This window comes from Pseudochaenichthys georgianus, chromosome 3 (assembly GCF_902827115.2).
Source record: "Pseudochaenichthys georgianus chromosome 3, fPseGeo1.2, whole genome shotgun sequence".
In the NCBI taxonomy this organism is placed as follows: Eukaryota; Metazoa; Chordata; class Actinopteri; order Perciformes; family Channichthyidae; genus Pseudochaenichthys; species Pseudochaenichthys georgianus.
In genome coordinates this window covers 7,143,947-7,163,813 of record NC_047505.1, presented here as the reverse complement: position 1 = coordinate 7,163,813, position 19,867 = coordinate 7,143,947, and the positions used below count along the sequence as shown (strand labels likewise).

At 41.4% G+C, this 19,867-nt stretch overlaps 1 pseudogene; it reads left to right on the top strand.

Moving 5' to 3' along the window:
• The window catches only part of LOC117462767 (plakophilin-3-like), a 31,711-nt pseudogene extending 24,183 nt beyond the window's left edge, over nucleotides 1-7,528 (top strand).
• The last annotated feature ends 12,339 nt before the right edge of the window (nucleotides 7,529-19,867 follow it).

Genomic DNA, 19,867 nt, shown 5'->3' with positions numbered 1-19,867 from the left:
GCCTCTGACCAGGCCTATCTGAGAACACTTGGCTCCTCAAATGCAAATATTTTCTCTGTATCTATTAAACTGTAGAGTTTCCTCCCACACATTGGGAAAGCAGTCACTTTTAAATGATTTGATCCATGACTATTATTTCGGAGGATGTACTGTAGAGATAACTTCAACCTGAAAGTGGAGTCAGAATTCTTAGGAACAAATAAGATGTTGTCTTGGTTTGATAATCTCCAGGAAACAACCTTTTATTTATTTATAATTCTAAATACTTTCCCAAAATAAGCAATACATTTGTGGCAGCTCCTAATCCATTCCTTTTTCCTGATGTTCCCAGATCCTCTGATTTCATGTTGATCACCTGTTGTCTCCTGGTTAGGCATTGAGAGCAGCTGTGTGCATCAGAGCATTCTACTATGTTACCTGCATCAGAGTACCGCTCTTAGAAGGTTTATTTGTTATTTATTTCAAACACAGGTCATTATTTCCAAAAGTTGTTTATTTATTATTAATGGGGTATTTATGATGATTGAAGCGTGGCGTTTACTTGTTGTTCAATTTATGAAATATTTGTGTGGATAGGAACTGGATCTCAGGCTTCTTCCCGATCAGCTTAAATCAGGGAATCCGTACCGCAAAAGATATTATATATATATAAGCAGGAGTTGTTTTCGAGTGAAATGACTGAAAAAGGTATTAAAGGTGGGGTAGGTAAGAATGGAGAAACCAGCTCGAGTGCGCTAGAATTTTTAAATACACAGCCGGAAAAAATCTGCCTCTTCCTTCAGACTTCCTCACAGAGCCCCTCCTCCAACACACACGAACGCTCACATGACCAATGAGGGCACGAGATAAGTGTGTGCCCAGATGGAAGGCTGACAGGCAGGTAGGCCATCCAGTCACTTTAGCCGGGCCGGCTCAGATGATTGGTCGTGCTTTTTACAGCGCCACGGCTTCCACAGATGAACTTTTTTAATGTATTTATTGTCAAAGCATTTAATATATTCATTGCTATCGGGACGTTAAGAACATTCCATGGAATATAACAAAGTGTTTCTGAAATAAATTACCTACCCCACCTTTAAGTGATTTATTGTGCACTTTTTTAGGAAGCAAAACAAGCTGTAATCGCAAACCTGACAACTGCTATGAAATAAAGGTGTTAGCAAAACGATATTATCTGAGTTGAAAATGAAATAGATAGAAGGACCTGGTAGCATACATGAGCTAATTGAAGTCGTGCCGAGCCGTACCATGCAGTGGAACCATGGGAAATGTTATGAAGGTGATACAGATCCAAAGTGAGTGGCTAACAGGATTACAGCAGCCTCAGCACGAACAGGAGGAGAGCTCCTTTTATAGGAGGAGGCTTTACCAATCTGCTGAGGAATGCCACGCTGGGTATAAAGATAAATCCTCTAATGCCTGCTGTCAGGGCTGTGGAACAGTAAGTGGAAATAACAAGGGAAAACTGACCATCAAAACTCCTCTTGCATAACTTCAGACAAATCCTTTATTGTTGTCTCCCACACTGAGGACACTCCTTCCCTCTGAATGCTTGTGAGAACCCCTGCGTTATCTCCGGAATACTCTACTTCTGTCTATCACCGCCGGAGTCTGGCCGAGGTTGACTCTGGTTTTAGTTTCTCAGCGAGTGCTCTCAGCAGGAATGCAGAGTATCTGGCTCACAGACTTCTGCAAAGAAGACTTTGGTTATGTGGACTTGGAAAGCCCTTTTGTTTTCCTTCTGTATCCCCTCCCCCCCTCACACCCACACATCAGGCCCCATTGAACTAAATCACCTGACACTGACACAGCAAACAAAAGCCTTGTGTTTGTGTGCCTGCTGGTGACCATGGTGAAGTTGTTACATTCGAGAGATATCCTGTTGTGTGTCCTCGAACCATTCTCATGCAGCGCACACAAAACTTGCTGCACTCTCTCTGTCGTTTTCACAGCGCAGTACTGGACCCTGTTAGAAAGCTCTTTGAAAGACTGCCATGAAATGAGATGTTTCTCGTGGATATTCGTGGTTCCCAGAGGGTGAATCATTTCCTTTCCCGTCAAAAATATTTGCATCATCTCAAAAGAACAGGCTGTCAATGTCCAGCCTGGGTGCATGGACCTCAAGTTGTTATCTATTTTTTTTATTTTGGCAAGAGATCAGATGACTGGAATCTTACATGAAAGGCATCTAGTTTAGTGATAACCCCTAGCTGTTTGCACTCTTTAGCTCTCGTTGGCTAAGTAGCACCTTTCAGCTCTTTGTTTTAGTTTTCGGCCACGTATTTGCACTCTTGTCAGTTTTATTGAGAGTCTCTGATAAAGCCCCTGTACACTACACATGGCCGTATCCACCATTGAGGTCACCGAGGTCCGGACCTCTGTAATATTCTCCGAGCTGTGTCTATAACAAAACTTGTGAAATAATTGCACTAAACTGGGTTCTTTGTAGTACTTCCATTTACTGACCATGGGGGCGCTGAATAAGTACGTAGCCTCTGTTAAAGCAAACAGACCCGCAGCCCGGACTTGTATCGGAGCAGCGAAGGAGTGATGAAGTATCTAGAGATCTGAGTCCAGAGGAGTGATGAGGTATCTAGAGATCTGAGTCCAGAGGAGTGATGAGGTATCTAGAGATCTGAGTCCAGAGGATGATGAGGTATCTAGAGATCTGAGTCCAGCGGGCGCTCTGGAGTCCAGAGGAGTGATGAGGTATCTAGAGATCTGAGTCCAGCGGGCTGCTTGTGTTTCTGTTCATCAGGACATCTTATGACCAGGCAGATCCTGTGTGAACGCTCTACGTTAGTCAGTGGACGTCCGACAACATGCACACTAACTGATATTGCAGCTATAGGCTATACTTTGGTTTACATTGCGTGAATAAACTAGCAGAGCTAAAGTTAATTACATTCATCCAATGTCAGAAGGATTACCTTTTAACAAACGTTGTAATGCTTTTCTTTCATTTCAATTTGAGTAAACATTGAAGATATAACATTGTATTGTTTTTCTTTTTACACTGACTCAGATATAATGAAAAGACTACGTCAGTCGAGGCTCAGCTTTGGTAAGGAAGAGACAGGACAGGCAGAGAGAGAGAGAGAGGAGAGAGGAGAAAGTGGATGGAAGTCAGGAGGGAACTGCAGAGTCACACAAAATCTATCTATCTATCTATCCATCTATCTCTCCATCTGTTTATCTATAACAATAGGCATCATTTCAAAACAGCATACATCTATTGCAGTTATGTCATAATAACATACAATTGTATAAAACACCATTTGCTTACATCTTTGCTCTCTTTTGAGAATCAAACAAAACAGATTTAAATAAATAAAAAAAATGTAAACAAACAAGTGAAATGAACTAAATGGCTGAATTGCTTTTGATTCACTGGCAGGAGCGACAAGTGAGGAGGAGCAACAAGTGAACAACGAGGGAGAGGTTGAACAAAGAGAAAGGGTAGAGGACAGAGAGAGTAGTGAACAGGAAGAGGACAGAGAGAGTAGTGAACAGGAAGAGGACAGAGAGAGTAGTGAACAGGAAGAGGACAGAGAGAGTAGTGAACAGGAAGAGGACAGAGAGAGTAGTGAACAGGAAGAAGACAGAGAGACTCAAGAAGATGGAAGAGAGGCTGCAGGTTATGGAAAGGAGAGAGACATGGAAAGTGAATGTTGACAATGTGTTGTGATAATGTTAGTCTCTTCTGCATGTCCAGATCATTAATAGTAACAATAAACTGATTCTTATGCATTACCCTTTCAAAAATAATTGATGCTGACATTGTCAGCCCACTGACATAATTTGAAATCAATATATTATCCAATGTGTGACCCCCCACAGGACTGAAAAAGCACCTAACTAGATCATGAAAATCTCAAAAATCTCGGGGGGTATCCCCCGAACCCCCCTAACATGTTTGAACCTCGGTATTTAGGAAATCTTGGATACGGCCCTGACTACCTACACAGCACTAATCAGCAGAAAGACAAACGTACACACTAAATATGAAATACAATGAATCATGAAGCAGCCAATAAGCCAGATATATTCGTCAGGACTTGGTGGAGACCAAACAAAGCAAAAAGACAACTCGACTTACATTTGATGATAGGCCATGAACACGAGTCCAAACTAATGTTGCTCTTAGTCAATAGCCAACGGTTTGCTTACATGTTCTGCATTCTTTAAAAGCTGAAAAAAGTCACCTCATCCCGTGTTTGGTTAGCTGGTGTAGTTATTAAGTATGTTAATGGTAACATTTCAAGGAATTGGTGCTGGGGATGATGAGTGAAGAATCTGAACAAAAGTAAGCCTTGTAAGCAATTCAAATAATATCCAAATGGATTCTAGAGAAAACTGGAAGCCAGTGTAATGAAGTTAAAATTGGAGCAATATGGCAGCAGACTTCAGAGGAAGCTGTAGGTTATTAAGGACTCAAATATGCAGGTGAAAATTCCATCACCATTAATGTTATCTCAGTAGACCGATGCATATGAATGCTGTCATCTGTCGGCAATGGGCTACCTTTGAAAGAATAGTGTTGTAGAAGTTGTCTATCGGACTGTGAACAATGAGCGATGCAGAGAACAGCAATTATTTGAATAAATAGAGTCTTACTGTCGCCAGATCTCTTGCCTTTAAATTCTGACATGCTAATAACTGTAAACAGGAAGTGAGAAATGGAAATACCTTGTGGTGACAGAGCATGCAGCCAATGGTGGATGGCCTCACAGGCTGTTTGTTAATCATTCTTTGGAACATTGCTTTACAAGTGTTTTCATTGTGTCTTCATGTTTTTTCAGAAAGGATTTGCCAGACGAGACTTCACAGATCCCACCATCTAGTCTGCAGCGAGTTACGCGACTAATACTGAGCTTCTGACCTGAGGATAAAAGTTGCTGAGAGAAAAAGACAAGGAACAACAGTTGGACTTAATGAGCGGATTATCTCACTGTGATGGACCCAGAGAAGGAGACAAATGGACTGGAGCCAGCAGAGCGAAGGACTTACTGTTCGTCCTCTGGCAGGTGCTGTGTGTGTTTGACTTGGCTGAGCTCGCGGCAGATGTATCAGCCTGGGGAAGATGGGAAGTTAATGTTGTCAACACTTACAGTGGACTTGAATCCCAAAACTACCAAACGCTCTGTGTGTGTTAGAGTTAGACTGATTATTTTCAACTCATGCTGATAGCTGACATTATGCCCACATTACATGGACAGAAGCTTCTTTAGTTCCCAGATAATAACTGGGATAACCTTTTAGTATACACATGCACTTAATTCAGAAATAGAAGAAGTTGGGGCCACATAGTCTAGCTGTATGTAGTAGCCATGCGTCTGCATCATGAGGCTGGGGAATAAAGAGAAGTCTAATACCGCGATATCTGTGAACAAATTCTTAATCTCTGCAATTCAAAATCGAACATGATTTCTAATTCTGGAACCCAATGTAAATGTAATATTGTTAACTGTTTGGCCCTACTGCTTAGCACAGTGGTCACCAACCTTTTTAAGCCCAAGATCCCCGACTTCGACCTCGGTGAAAGGCGAGATCTACCTATTGCAGAATTGAGTGGAAAAGACGGCCCAGACAGTGCTTCCAATTTGAGGCCTTTTAATGTATGTAGGCTAATTGCATTTACATCATACCTATCATTTTAAGTTTCATTCATTCCTTCATTACAATCCTAAATGTAAATGTATGTAGCATATTTTCCATTGTGAATGAGTACATTATTTTGTTGCAGTCAGCAGATAACATAAAGTGCCATTTTAACTGTGAGGCTTATTCAATGAAGCTTCATGCAAGTGCAACATTTAACATTAAAACTAGTTATTTTAACACAATTATTACAAATTCTAACAACATTCTTTATCCGTGGGTCCGGTGTGCGGAAACACCGGACGCGATGCGATTTTTGGGGGTGGTGCGATTACATTAAAGTCAATGCAAAGACGCGGACAGACGCGGTCGATGCGAACGCGTTCACGCGGTAGCCAATCAGCGGTGAGGATCTCAGCCTGCCGTCACTGACGTTGAACCACAAAACCAAAACATCAGCCGTTAGCTGTTAGCACTCAGAGCTCACAGCTCCTCATATCTGTTCAGAAACTGGACAAAAGTTAAACAAGTACAAACCACAGACGGTCTGTGTCATGGCGAATACAGTCGCTGGTTTATTTACAGTTGAGGCCTAAATGATTAGCCCCCCAGGAGTTATGGAACATTTTCCTAAAATTCTTCCTAATGTTTCCAGCATTGATAACACTTGATATAATCAAACATTCACCAGGGCTATTCAGTAGCTTTTGGTACATTTGGGAAGATAAAATAAGTTTTTAGGCTCGCTTTATATCAAATATAGTGAGAAATGGGTTGGTCAAAAATATTAGCCCCCATGTGAATTTTTGCTTTCAAAACACACCTAATCAACCAATCGGCTTTCAAGCCACACCGGAGCATTCAATCAGCACAAAAGGACTCCAAGAAACAGGCACGTGAATACCTTATTGAGAGGGACCACACTCCTACTCCTACTCACCATGCCAACGTCAAAGGAAATCAGTCTGGAGCTCAGAAAGAAGACAGTGGAGGCTCATGATAAGGGGGAAGGCTATACTGCTATTTCCAAGCGCTTCACAGTGTCTAGAACTGCTGTACGTTGCATCATTGCGAAGTACAAGGAGACACATTCTGTAAGAAACAAACCTGGGCGTGGTCGAAAGCGCAAGATGTCAAGAACGCTGGAGAGGAATATAGTCATCTGCCAAGATGATTGTTGCTGACCTGGCCTCTTCTGGAGGCCAGATGATAGGCTTACATCTAAAAACTTTTTTTTAAAAACATTATTATTTTCGCGATCGACCGGTTGGTGACCACTAGCTTAGAATAATGTTGAATTTTCCAGGATTAAAACAAATCAAATTTAATCGGAATCAGTTCAGAATTAGGCAACATACAGTACATTTTTTGAGATCTCTCAATAGGTCTCTTCCAACATGGCGGACGTGCAGACACACATCAGCATTATCTTTGTTTTGTACCTTTGTTTTTGTAATATTCAACAAGTTTACCCAACCAAGTTTATCATTGCCGTACATGCTAAACCAATCAAAAAAGCACTAATTCCTAAACGTTATCAGCGGTGTCTTGGTGGGTAAAAGGCTTTACAGATTGCCCTGAATATCAATTCCTGTTCTTTTTCCCCACGCAGGAAATGTCACAGAGGATTTCACTGATAAACGTTATGTGTCAAATGGGGAGAGACAAAAGTAACATGTGTACCAGGGACCGGATCTCTCTTTTGGCTCAAATGATAGCAATGTTGGTCCAAAGCGATCCTACAGGTCCTGGTGATGATCACTTCAAATGTTTAATTGAATATTTTAGTTAATGAGCACTTACATTCAAAACTAAAACATTCCTATCAACCTCTACTGTACTTTGTGTTTAGTGCTAATTAGCTCATGTTAGCATACTAACAAGCTAAGCTAAGATGATGAACATGGTAAACTTTTTCTGCTAAATATGAATGTGTCAGTGTTGTCATTGTGAGAATGTTTGCTAGATAATGTTATCATTTAGCTCGGAGCACCAATGTACAAAAGATAACTGGCTAGTGTGACCTTAAGTTTAGTCTTTTTAACAAGGAAGTGCATATTTACAGATTTTAAAGGTCTCCTATTATACTATATTTAGGCATATATTATAGGTCTCAGATATATACAAAACATGTCTCTGAAGCGTTTTGCTCAAAATACCAAACAGATCACCCATTGTAGTATGCCTCATATGCCTTTATTTCAGCACTGTTACACAAGTGCTGATTCTGGGTCTGGCCCTTTAAATGTAATCGAGCTGCTGCTGGCCACGCCCCTTTGGAGCTGCTGCTGGTCACGCCCCTTTGGAGCATTCATGAGCTCTCCTCTGTGAAGAGAGGTTTCTACCGGCAGATACAGCTAAACGCTGCCGTGATTAAACACAATACTATGTTCCAAACCACATCAAGCATTATTTCTGAAACAGTATGGAGCTCAAACGCTTTTTCTCGCGCGTGTTTACCACACGGAGTGTACCTTTTTATATCCGCCTTCTTTACACATATTCTCTCCAGTACAGCGTTAGCTCTGAGTGTTAGCGATGCTTGCTAATGTAAACACAGACAATATTATTTTCAAAACACGTTGCGCATTGTTTCTGATACAGCGACCTTTCTGATAGGGGACAATAGGTTGGGTGGGGGGGACGTTGCCAGGAGTTCAACGTAAAGCCAGCCCACATTTTAGTAAAGTCGTCATGACCGCAGCAAATCTGGATCAACTCTGTTGTTTTAGAGATGTGGGAAAGGAGGAAAAGACAGAGGGTTTTATTTTCTGACATTTTGTGAGTCTCCTTACACACCGGGGCAAACATATTTATGTATAAAAGACATCAAAAAGTGCATTTTACATAATAGGTGACCTTTAACCTCAAATATATGATGAAGCCATTATTGAGTTAATCAACTCAAGTACTGAGAGAAAAAATACAAATTAGGCTACATCTGTCCAGAAAAGACAACAGGATCAGCTCCAGATTTCATTATCATTTGAAAATATGAGTAATTGATATTTTGTTCAATTGAGGTTTCGCATTTGTTTGTCTGCCTATTTTGTACTTGTGCCTACACCATGCAGAGAAAGGAATGAAATACTTTCAAATTTGACACACCATGGGACCATGGGCGTCCCTGCAGAAACACCAGCACTACACAAATGAACTCAAACAAGGTAATTATCCTGTCTTCACAATACAGTATTTTCCACTCACAATGAGGTAAATCATAACCTTGAAAACTTGACAGTGAAAATAGAATCAACAATTGAAGAAAATAGTGTGTCATTAAAAGAAAAATAACCAGACACTGCACTTCTGTAGCAGATGGAGGAAGGGAGGGGCCGCAGAATGAAAGGCCTGGATCAGTGGGAAGAACTGGAGAGGGGCTTCAAATAAAGACCACCCACTCTGAAACAGTGAAAGTGTGAATTTAAGAGCATAAAAAAGACAAAAATGTGCCAGATTATCTTTTTACATATATTCTCTAAACAAATCATACCCAGCTTTATCCTTTATTTTACTCTTAATGGGATCATAATTTGAAGACCTGAACGCAGAGATTGAGACCATAAACTCATTAGGAAAATGTTAAGTGGACCTATCATGCAAAATGCACCTTTGTACGTCTTTTATACATGAATACGTGTCCCCGGTGTGTCAGGGAACTCACCAAGTGTCAGAAAACACAACCCTCTCTCTTTTCCTCCATACCCAAATCTCTAAAAATGGGGCTGCAACGGATCTGATACAGACTGATCCAGATTTGAAATATCTCTGATATGGGCAACTCTCCACCAATCAGGGGAATGAGAGGTTGCGTGGCATGGTAACAGCATGGTAACATGACGCTCGTGCCTCGCCCCCCTCCTTTGCAGGGGGCGTGGTCAGCTGAAGCTCATTTGCCATAGAATAAGCCCTTGTGAAGACAGGGCTGGAATAGAGCAAAATGAGGCATGGCTAAAATGCCTGATCTGTTTGCTATTTTGAAAAAAAACCTTCACAGACATGTTTTACATAGGTATGGCCCTACAATATATTATTCAAATATAGCATGATAGGTCCACTTAATAAATCAAATCAGAAGTCCCTCCCCTTCCGGGGGAGCTCCATGGGACCTTATTTCGGAAAAATGATGTATTGAAGTCAATGGAGAGAGAAAGATTATCTTTCGATCCCGTTTGAATTGTGCCACGAATTACACATATGATGTTTGTCAATTTAAAAGATAATTTTGCAAGTCAACATTTTTTAAATGTGTCGTAAAACTGTGAAGTAACACATTTGTTTGTGTGAAACGCTTAATGAACTACATCTCTGGTCTCGCATAACAACACACGTCACCAAGATGGCCGTCACTACTGTCTTGTCAACAAAACGATTGACTACCCTCACTATCACCACAATGAAACACGTCTAGAAGAATGTCATGCAAAGCTGCCTCCTGCCTTCCTTTGATTCTCTCTGAACTGCCTGGTCTTTTTAATGTTTAATGTCAACCATTCGTGCAGATAGCATGAAGTAGAACAGATCGCCAGTGCTAATGTAGCGTTGGCGTTAGCATTTCTCCCCCGGGCTTAAATGGTGTATTATAGAATGATCACCCCGGTGTGACAGTACTCTTCAAAGGGTTCACGAAATATGACTACTACTCTTACTGTTTAACATTTTGGGTTATTTGATGTTACATCATATTTAGGCTAATAAAAATGTCAAGGCTAATGCTCCGTTCACACCGGATGCGATGCGACGTTTGGGGGTGGCGCGATTACATGTAAAGTCAATGCAGAGACACGATCAGACGCGAATTCGCTCCGACGGCGCGCATGAAGCGGTGGACGCGGCGCCAATCACGCGATTGAAGGGGGCCGCGTTAAACGCGAGAGTTCACATTTTTCACCTCGGGCGTCAAATTCACGTGACGCGTTCTCGCGGAAGCCAATCAGCGGTGAGGATCTCAGCCTGCCGTCACTGACGTTCAACCAGAAAACATCAGCCATTAGCTGTTAGCAGTTAGCACACAGAGATCACAGCTCCTCATATCTGTTCAGAAACTGTACAAAAGTTAAACAAGTACAAACCACAGACTGTCTGTGTCATGGTGAATACAGTCGCTGGTTTATTTATGTATGTGGGCCGTTGTTATGAGTGTGGAGTGAGCATATACAACGTTAGCTTAGCCTGGTCAACCCAATCTCCATTCAGAAATCAAGCATTTTAAAAGGTGTTTCTCTGCCGTCTGTCTGCAGACTTGTCAAAGCATTAATTCATGGTTTTTACTAACCGGTATCAGTATGTTGTTACGTCGGCATCATTTAGAAACGTGTATTACAATTTAATCACGGTAAAATATGTTCATTTTGTTGTGGTTGTAGCTCCCGAGCCAGCGCGTCTTGTTTGAATGATGCGAGTAAACACAGCTGGCAGCCGCGGTGAAACTCGAGCGACTAGAGCGATGCGATAGGAGCGTTTATGCTACGTTCACACCAGACGCGATGCGACGTTTGGGGGCGGCGCGATTACATGTAAAGTCAATGCAGAGACACGATCAGACGCGAATTCGCTCCGACGGCGCGCATGAAGCGGTGGACGCGGCGCGAATCACGCGATTGAGGCGATTGAAGGGGGCCGCGTCAAACGCGAGAGTTCCATTTTTTCAACTCGGGCATCAAATTCACATGACGCGTTCTCGCGGAAGCCAATCAGCGGTGAGGATCTCAGCCTGCCGTCACTGACGTTCAACCAGAAAACATCAGCCATTAGCTGTTAGCAGTTAGCACACAGAGATCACAGCTCCTCATATCTGTTCAGAAACTGTACAAAAGTTAAACAAGAACAAACCACAGACTGTCTGTGTCATGGCGAATACAGTCGCTGGTTTATTTATGTCTGTAGGCCGTTGTTATGAGTGTGGAGTCTCTGCCACCTCCCCCCATGCCTGGCTCCTCCGGTTTGTATCCCTGTATGTAAATAGGGACTGGTCATAGAGTACCGGGTGATTCCCTACCGCCACGATAATTTTCTCCTCCATTTGTTGACATATGGGAAATAACTGCGGTCCGGCTCTCCCAACATACACGCGGTTTGATTGGCTAGCGCTTGTACGGTCAGATTTACATACGAGGGATTTGATTGGCTGACGCCTCCGTCGAGGCGGCAAAAGTAGAACATTGCTGATTAAATGTGGTCTCTTAAACATAAGATCTCTAGCATCTAAAGCAATATTGGTAAATGATTTAATATCAGATTATAATATTGATATATGCTGTCTCACTGAAACTTGGTTGAGACATGAAGAATATGTCAGCATAAATGAGGCCACTCCACCCAGCCATGTCAACACTCATATTGCTCGAGGCACGGGCCGAGGAGGTGGAGTTGCAGCAATCTTTGACTCAAGTTTACTTATCAATACTAAACCAAAATGTAATTATACCTCTTTTGAAAGCCTCGTTTTTAGTCTTACGCATCCGACCTGGAAAACTTTGCAGCCAATCTTATTTGTTACAGTGTATCGTGCACCAGGTCCTTATTCAGAATTCTTATCAGAATTCTCTGAGTTTTTATCAACTTTGGTTCTTAAAACAGACAAAGTAATTATCGTAGGTGACTTTAATATTCATGTTGACGATGATAAAAATAGCCTTACTGTTGCATTTAACTCTATATTAGATTCTGTTGGTTTCTGTCAGAGTGTAAATAAACCAACCCACTGTTATAATCACACTCTCGACCTTGTTCTGACTTATGGTATTGAAATTGAGCAACTATTAGTCGAACCGCATAATCCTGCTTTATCCGACCATTTCTTAGTAACTTTTGAAGTACTGTTACTAGACTACAAAGCATTAGTCAAAAGCTCTTGCAGCAGAAACCTATCTGTTAGTGCTATAGCCACATTTAAGGAAGAGATTCAACCAATACTTAACTCGATAGCATGTCTGCATGTAGGGGAGGAAACTTATACAAAATGTACACCACCCCAAATTGATCATGTTGTTGATAGTGCTATAGATGCGCTGCGAATAAAATTAGACTCTGTTGCTCCTTTGAAAAAGAAGAAAATAAAACAACATAGATTAGCTCCATGGCATAATGCCGAAACCCGCAAAATAAAGCAAAAGTCTAGACAACTTGAAAGGATATGGCGTTCCACTAAACTTGAAGAATCTCGTTTAATTTGGCATATTACTCTCAATGAATATAAGAAAGCACTGCGTAAAGCGAGAGCAGCCTACTACTCTTCATTAATAGATGAGAATAAGAATAATGCAAGATTTCTTTTCAGCACTGTAGCCAGGCTGACAGAGAGCCACAGCTCCATTGAGCCTTCTATTCCCTTAGCACTCAGTAGTAATGATTTTATGTGCTTTTTTAACGATAAAATTGTTACTCTTAGAAACAAAATTAATGACCTCTTGCCTTCGACCAGTATAGTGTTATCAACAGCTCCCGGAATCGTAAGTTCTAATATTACACTAGATAGTAAACTAGAATGCTTTTCAGCCATTAACCTTGAACAATTACATTCAATGATTCTCTCTTCTAAACCATCAACGTGCATGTTAGACCCAATTCCAACTAAGCTGTTGAAGGAAGTTTTTCCATTAATTAGCACTTCTTTATTAAATATTATGAATATGTCTTTATTATCAGGCTATGTTCCACAATCATTCAAAGTAGCAGTGATAAAACCGCTTCTTAAAAAGCACAACCTCGATCCAGAGGTTTTAGCCAACTATAGACCTATTTCTAATCTTCCGTTCCTCTCAAAAATTCTTGAGAAAGCGGTCGCAAAACAGTTGTGTGATTACTTAAAAAACAATGATTTATTTGAAGATTTTCAGTCTGGCTTTAGAACACATCATAGCACAGAGACAGCTCTGGTTAAAGTCACAAATGATATTCTAATAGCCTCAGACAAGGGACTTGTCTCTATTCTTGTTTTGCTCGATCTTAGTGCTGCATTTGATACTATCGACCATGATATCCTATTGCAAAGACTAGAGCACTTAGTTGGCATACAAGGAACTGCTTTAGGCTGGTTTAGGTCCTATCTATCTGAACGCTCTCAGTTTGTACGTGTTAACGATGAATCTTCCACGCAAACCAAAGTTAGCCATGGAGTGCCACAGGGCTCAGTGCTCGGACCTATTTTGTTCACATTATATATGCTTCCGTTAGGCAATATTATAAGGAATCATTCTGTAAACTTTCATTGTTATGCGGATGATACTCAACTATATTTATCAATCAAGCCTGATGAAATTAATCATCTAAATAAAATTCAAGACTGCCTTAAGGACTTAAAAACGTGGATGACCTTAAACTTTTTGATGTTAAACACGACCAAAACTGAAGTTATTGTACTTGGCCCGAAGAATCTACGAAACAAATTATCTAAAGACATACTAACTATGGATGGCATTAATTTGGCCTCCAGTGAGACTGTAAGGAATCTTGGTGTTATATTTGATCAGGATTTATCCTTTAACGCCCACATAAAATCAATTTCAAGGACCGCCTACTTCCATCTACGTAACATTGCAAAAATCAGGCATATCTTGCCTCAAAACGATGCAGAGAAACTAGTCCATGCATTTGTTACTTCTAGGCTGGATTATTGTAACTCTTTATTATCAGGGAGTACTAAGAAGTCAATCAAGTCGCTTCAGCTGATTCAAAATGCTGCGGCTCGTGTACTAACCAGAGTTAGGAAAAGGGACCACATTACTCCTGTTCTGGCTGCCTTACACTGGCTCCCTATAGAACACAGGATAGAATTTAAAATTCTTCTTCTCGCCTACAAAGCCCTTAATGGGCAGGCGCCATCTTACCTTAAAGAACTCATTATACCCTACTGTCCTACTAGGGCATTGCGTTCCAAGAATGCAGGGTTGTTGGTTGTTCCTAGAATCTTTAAAAGTACAATGGGAGCCAGAGCCTTTTCTTATCAAGCTCCACATTTGTGGAATCAGCTTCCAGTTTGTGTTCGGGCGGCAGACACCCTATCCGTTTTTAAGAGTGCGCTTAAGACCTTCCTTTTTGATAAAGCTTATAGTTAGGGCTGATTAGATTCAGCCCCTAGTTTTGCTGATATAGGCTTAGTTTGTCGGGGGACATCTTATTTCTTCCTTCTCTCTGTCTATACCCGTGTACACTCATGTTCCGATTAACCCAGCTTCCCCAAATGTCTTTCTTTTTGGTGTCTATATACGCTGGGATCCGGAGTCATGGATGATCCTGCGGTCCTGTGTCCTGGATCGCGAGCGCTGGATCTTGAGTCGTGGCTGTGGTCCTGGATCATAGGTCCTGGATGGATATCCTCGTGGATTCATCTTCCTATTATACACACATGCATTTCCAAACATTTGGACTACCTATGTTGCAAATGTATTATCTTTTCAATTTACACACGGCATCTATTGCACGTCTGTCCGTCCTGGGAGAGGGATCCCTCCTCTGTTGCTCTCCCTGAGGTTTCTCCCATTTTTCCCTTTAAACTGGGTTTTCTTTGGAAGTTTTTCCTTGTACGATGTGAGGGTCTAAGGACAGAGGGTGTCGTATTGTCATACTGATATTCTGTACACACTGTGAAGACCACTGAGACAAATGTAACATTTGTGATATTGGGCTATATAAATAAACATTGATTGATTGATTGATTGATTGATTGATTGCTCTACTTTTGCAGCGAGCACTGCGAGAGAAGCTACGCTTTGCTCCCACAATGCAGTTCGGCGAATCGTGACGTCACCCCATTCAAAGTGAATGGGCAGAAGCGTTGAAGCGGCAACGCACGCCGCCGTGTGTAGGGGCCGTAATGCTAACTAACGTGCTAGCTACTAGCTAGGTAGCTAACTTGATCCAGCCAGCCACTCCTGGTCCTTTCATCAGACGGGAAGCGAAAGAACGAGCAAGACCCATTGCTGATATGATAACAACCTGGTACTAAGCACACAGGCATCTTGTTAATACATGTTTATAAATGTGCTATATAAATAAAACTTGATTTGATTTGTTAAAGTTATCTTATCTTAGCTATCTCTTATATTTAGCAGAGGAAAACAATTATGACATCAGTTATGACATCACTTATGCGACTCTGGGATTTGTAGTCTTTCTAGTTGCGTATTTTTCATAGTCTTATATTTCAACAGTTTTATGACAAACTGTGACTTTTTTGACATGGAAATTATTTTTTAAGATTGACAAACATCATATGTGTAATTCATGGCACAATTCAAACGGGATCGAAAGTTTTCTCTCTCCATTGACTTCAATACATTCCGAAATAAGAGAGGCTTCTCAATACTCAAATTTCCCCTCCTCGACTCCCCTCCTCGACTCCCCTCCTCGATACTTAGACCCGCCCACAGGAGATGCGAGCGGAGGACCGAGGAGAGAGGAGGGGAAGCAGCAGACGTTTAAAGAAATGAGAACTCCTCTCCTCTGAGCGGTCATATTAAAGCGACGTCCGTTCATGATTACTGGCAACAGCTGCATCAGCTGTCAGTGTTTTGTCATATTTTATAATCTCTGTTAGATCAGCTGAACATTGTTCCCCCACATATTTACTTTGAATTCATTGAGAGTGCGGTATAATGAGACAATAACAGGCTACAGATGCGGACACACAGACACACATATATTTATATAAATATATGCAATTTAAAGTATGAGAGCACTCTCATAATAACGTAACACAATCAGAGACTGGATATATCCCCCCCCCCCCCCCCCCTCTCTCTCTCTCTGGTCGCTGAAATGGGGAATTGAAATTACAGGCCAAAAGTTGTATTTGCAATTTAAAAGTAAGCAGAGGACCCCAAACCAACTAAGACCTGTCTGTCCGCCGCATCTGCGCACGCACACTACACACACACACACACACACACACACACACACACACACACACACACACACACACACACACACACACACACACACACACACACACACACACACACACACACACACACACACACACACACACACACACACACACACACACACACACACACACTGTACAGGACACACCTACACACTGTACCACACACACACACACCTACACACTGTACCACACACACACCTACAGCTCCTAAAGCATAATCAGGTTACAGCCGTTGTGTATTTTATTATGTGAAGCACTAAATGGTTTTAGAAAAATATCGACTCTTTGTTTGTATATATCTACTAAACTAAAGCAAATAAAGAGAGTAGGCCTGTTATACTGAGTGATATTTATTTTACACACTGCTCTGCTTTCTGCAGGACCTCACAGCTGTTCTCACTGTAAACATCGCGTTGCGATGAGAGCAGTTTCTAAAATAATATCCAGGGGATGCATGCAGAGCTGTCATTGGCTGAGATAAGTCCGGCCGTGTGTCACGCCTCCACCGTTCCCGGAAATGCATCCGCGGAGGAGCCGTGGATGGAACCATCAGTGTATCCTCGGTTATAGCTCCTCCAGAGAGCCTCCTCGACGCTCGATCCTCGGTCCTCGGTGTACATTTAGAGAAATGAGACGTCCTTCAAAATGGCGCGCTGAAATTCATTTCCGGGTCACTACCGGAGGACCGAGGAGTCGAGGAGGGGAAATTTGAGTATTGAGAAGCCTCTATTGTCCCATGGACCGGAAGTAGATGGGCGTGACTTCGCCACTCTATACAATCTGACTTCTTTAAGCAACCAAGGGTGTCGCCCTCTGCTGGTCGCCCTCTGCTTTTAATAACTTCAGCAATCTAAGGCCCAATCCCAAACCACTCCCTCGACCCTACCCCTCCGTGATGGAGTGAACTCCGTCTGTAGCCACACTCGCAGCTCAACGAGGCTCCCTCCTGTCAGATGGAGGGAGTAAATACAGCAGCAAGCTTTGGGACGGCCTACCCTCTCTCCGGCAGAAACAGGAAATGCCGAAACTGTATCTAACAACGGTTTCAAATCAGCATCTCTTAGACAAAAAGTTTAAATGAATAACTCAAATAAAACTCCAAACATCTTTCATTGTGTTTCAAAGCTCTTTTAGTTTTAAACCTGATGTTTATAAGCTTCTTAGTTTTTGCAACGGTCTGTAAATATACACAACTTTATAATAAAATGCACACATTTACCTTTTTCTCGACTAAACACAGGTTTGATCCTAAGTTAAAAACATATGAGGTCATCATGAGGTTGTTAACATCGCAGTTTATCCGTGGATATTTGCTGGAACTACTTGTACACAGCGTGTTTCCTGACGGACACACACAGCGTGACTCCGGTCAGGTAGAGACCTGTCTCAAGTCAGCACCGCTGCAGACTCGCTGTTTGAGGGATTGATAGCCCACTCCCCCTCCACACTCGTTGCTTTGGAACAGCCCTCAATATGGCGGAGCCTCCGCGTGAACGCGCAAACAGAGGGGTAGGGTGTAGGGGGCGGTTTGGGAATGGGCCTAAATCTCAATGGTTTGCTCACTAATTTACAAACAAATGCATTTAATCTGAAACATTATCATTTCTTATACCTGTGCATAAACAATCTCACCTTACTCAGGAGTTCTACCTATTCGTACAAATCCACATTTTTAAATGCTTTAGTGAAAAATACATGTGGTAGTCAATTATCAAACATTCAACTGGATAAATGGGGCTTGGATGAAACTGTGTGAGTTGTATTGAGGATGTTTTAATATAGTTTTGCTGTGGTCAAATTATCATTGTGTGGGTAATGTAGAGCAGATGCACAGAATGAGTTATATAAAAGAGAATAGCATCATTGGTAATGGAATATGGAATTGCTTTTAATGTGTTCACCTTTTTCTGTCTCTTATGTCTTATCTCATGTCAGCTGGCGCCCTGGTCAGATGCTATTGTTGCTCTCTACACCACAGGGCTGTAATGTGGTGTTTACAGCACTGCCCGCACAGAGTGTCCAAAGAGAATCACTTTATGCTGCCTCAATCTGAGCCTGTATGGAGTGAACATTATAATTATAATACATATTGACTTTCATAACAAGCTAATAATTACAGCGACAGTGATGGACAGAACCTTAGTACATTACACAATTTATCTTAAGTGCAAGTAGGCTACTTTAAAATGGATTACTGTGACTGTTTTCATTTACACTCATTGTGTACCTTTATTACTAACCGGACGTTATACTGAATTGATGTCAGATATAACAACGTTTGAGATTTTACAAGCAAAACATAATATTAAAAAAAGCATGCTTGTAGATTGAATTACTGAGTAACGTTATTGCAGACAGCTTTCGTTTTTTCTATTGCATTTCTGACCTATTTATTAGCTTATCTTCAGTTAAAGGTGTGGAGGCTGTAACATATGAGCTGTTTTGCAGTGAGTGTACTCAACGTTGCACGATGACCAACAGTAGTGGTAAATACCAAAAGTGGAGGTAAACTGAGGCAACAACAGCCCAATTCTCTTTCACATTGTCTCATCCCCCCTCCTCCTCCTAACCTCATAAACCCAGCCTCACACTGAGCATTCCTGACCTCAGTCACACATACCAGCACAAACCCAAGACCTGCTCATGGCCACTGAGGCTCGGACTGATGCCAGACTCCAGAGAATACTGTACCTCGGTGGGGGCATCAATCTTCAATGTGTCCTGAAGTATTCATGTGTTTTCCTCAACTCGATTATAAATTATTGTATTTACTTGATTAGAAAAGATGCACAGGACTCGGTTATATATTATTACAGAGGAGGATTAGACCCAAGTGTTGAGGCTGCTAAAAATTGACCTACACTGCCCCCCTGTGGCAGGAGTCTGAACATGGTGGTTTTTGGGATTCAATATCTCAGCGTAAACGTCCCAGAGATTAAGTAAAGTCTTGGCAGGATCATGCAGACATACTATCAGATAATATTATTTACTTATGATAAAATAATACATTTGAAAACATTTTCAATACAGAGAAGATTGAGATACGCTAAAGAGAGCAAACATGAAAGAAGGAACAACAGTTCACTGCTGTTTCTTAAGATGCCAACCAGGACTCATAACAATGAGTTGAACATCTGTGATGTCGATCAGAATACCAGTAGAGGAAGTCTAGTTGTGGAGCTGGAAAAGCTTAATATTGATAATAGTACCCTTTGCTATTTATATAGCATCTTTCAAAACAAAGTGATTTAAAATGAATAAATACAAAAAACAACATATATCAACTAGAGAATGCAATTACTGAAGAAATTGTTAGTGGGAATGACGCTAAACTGCTATGCTGAAATGTAATGTGTAAGAAGAAAGTGAAGAATTTAGATT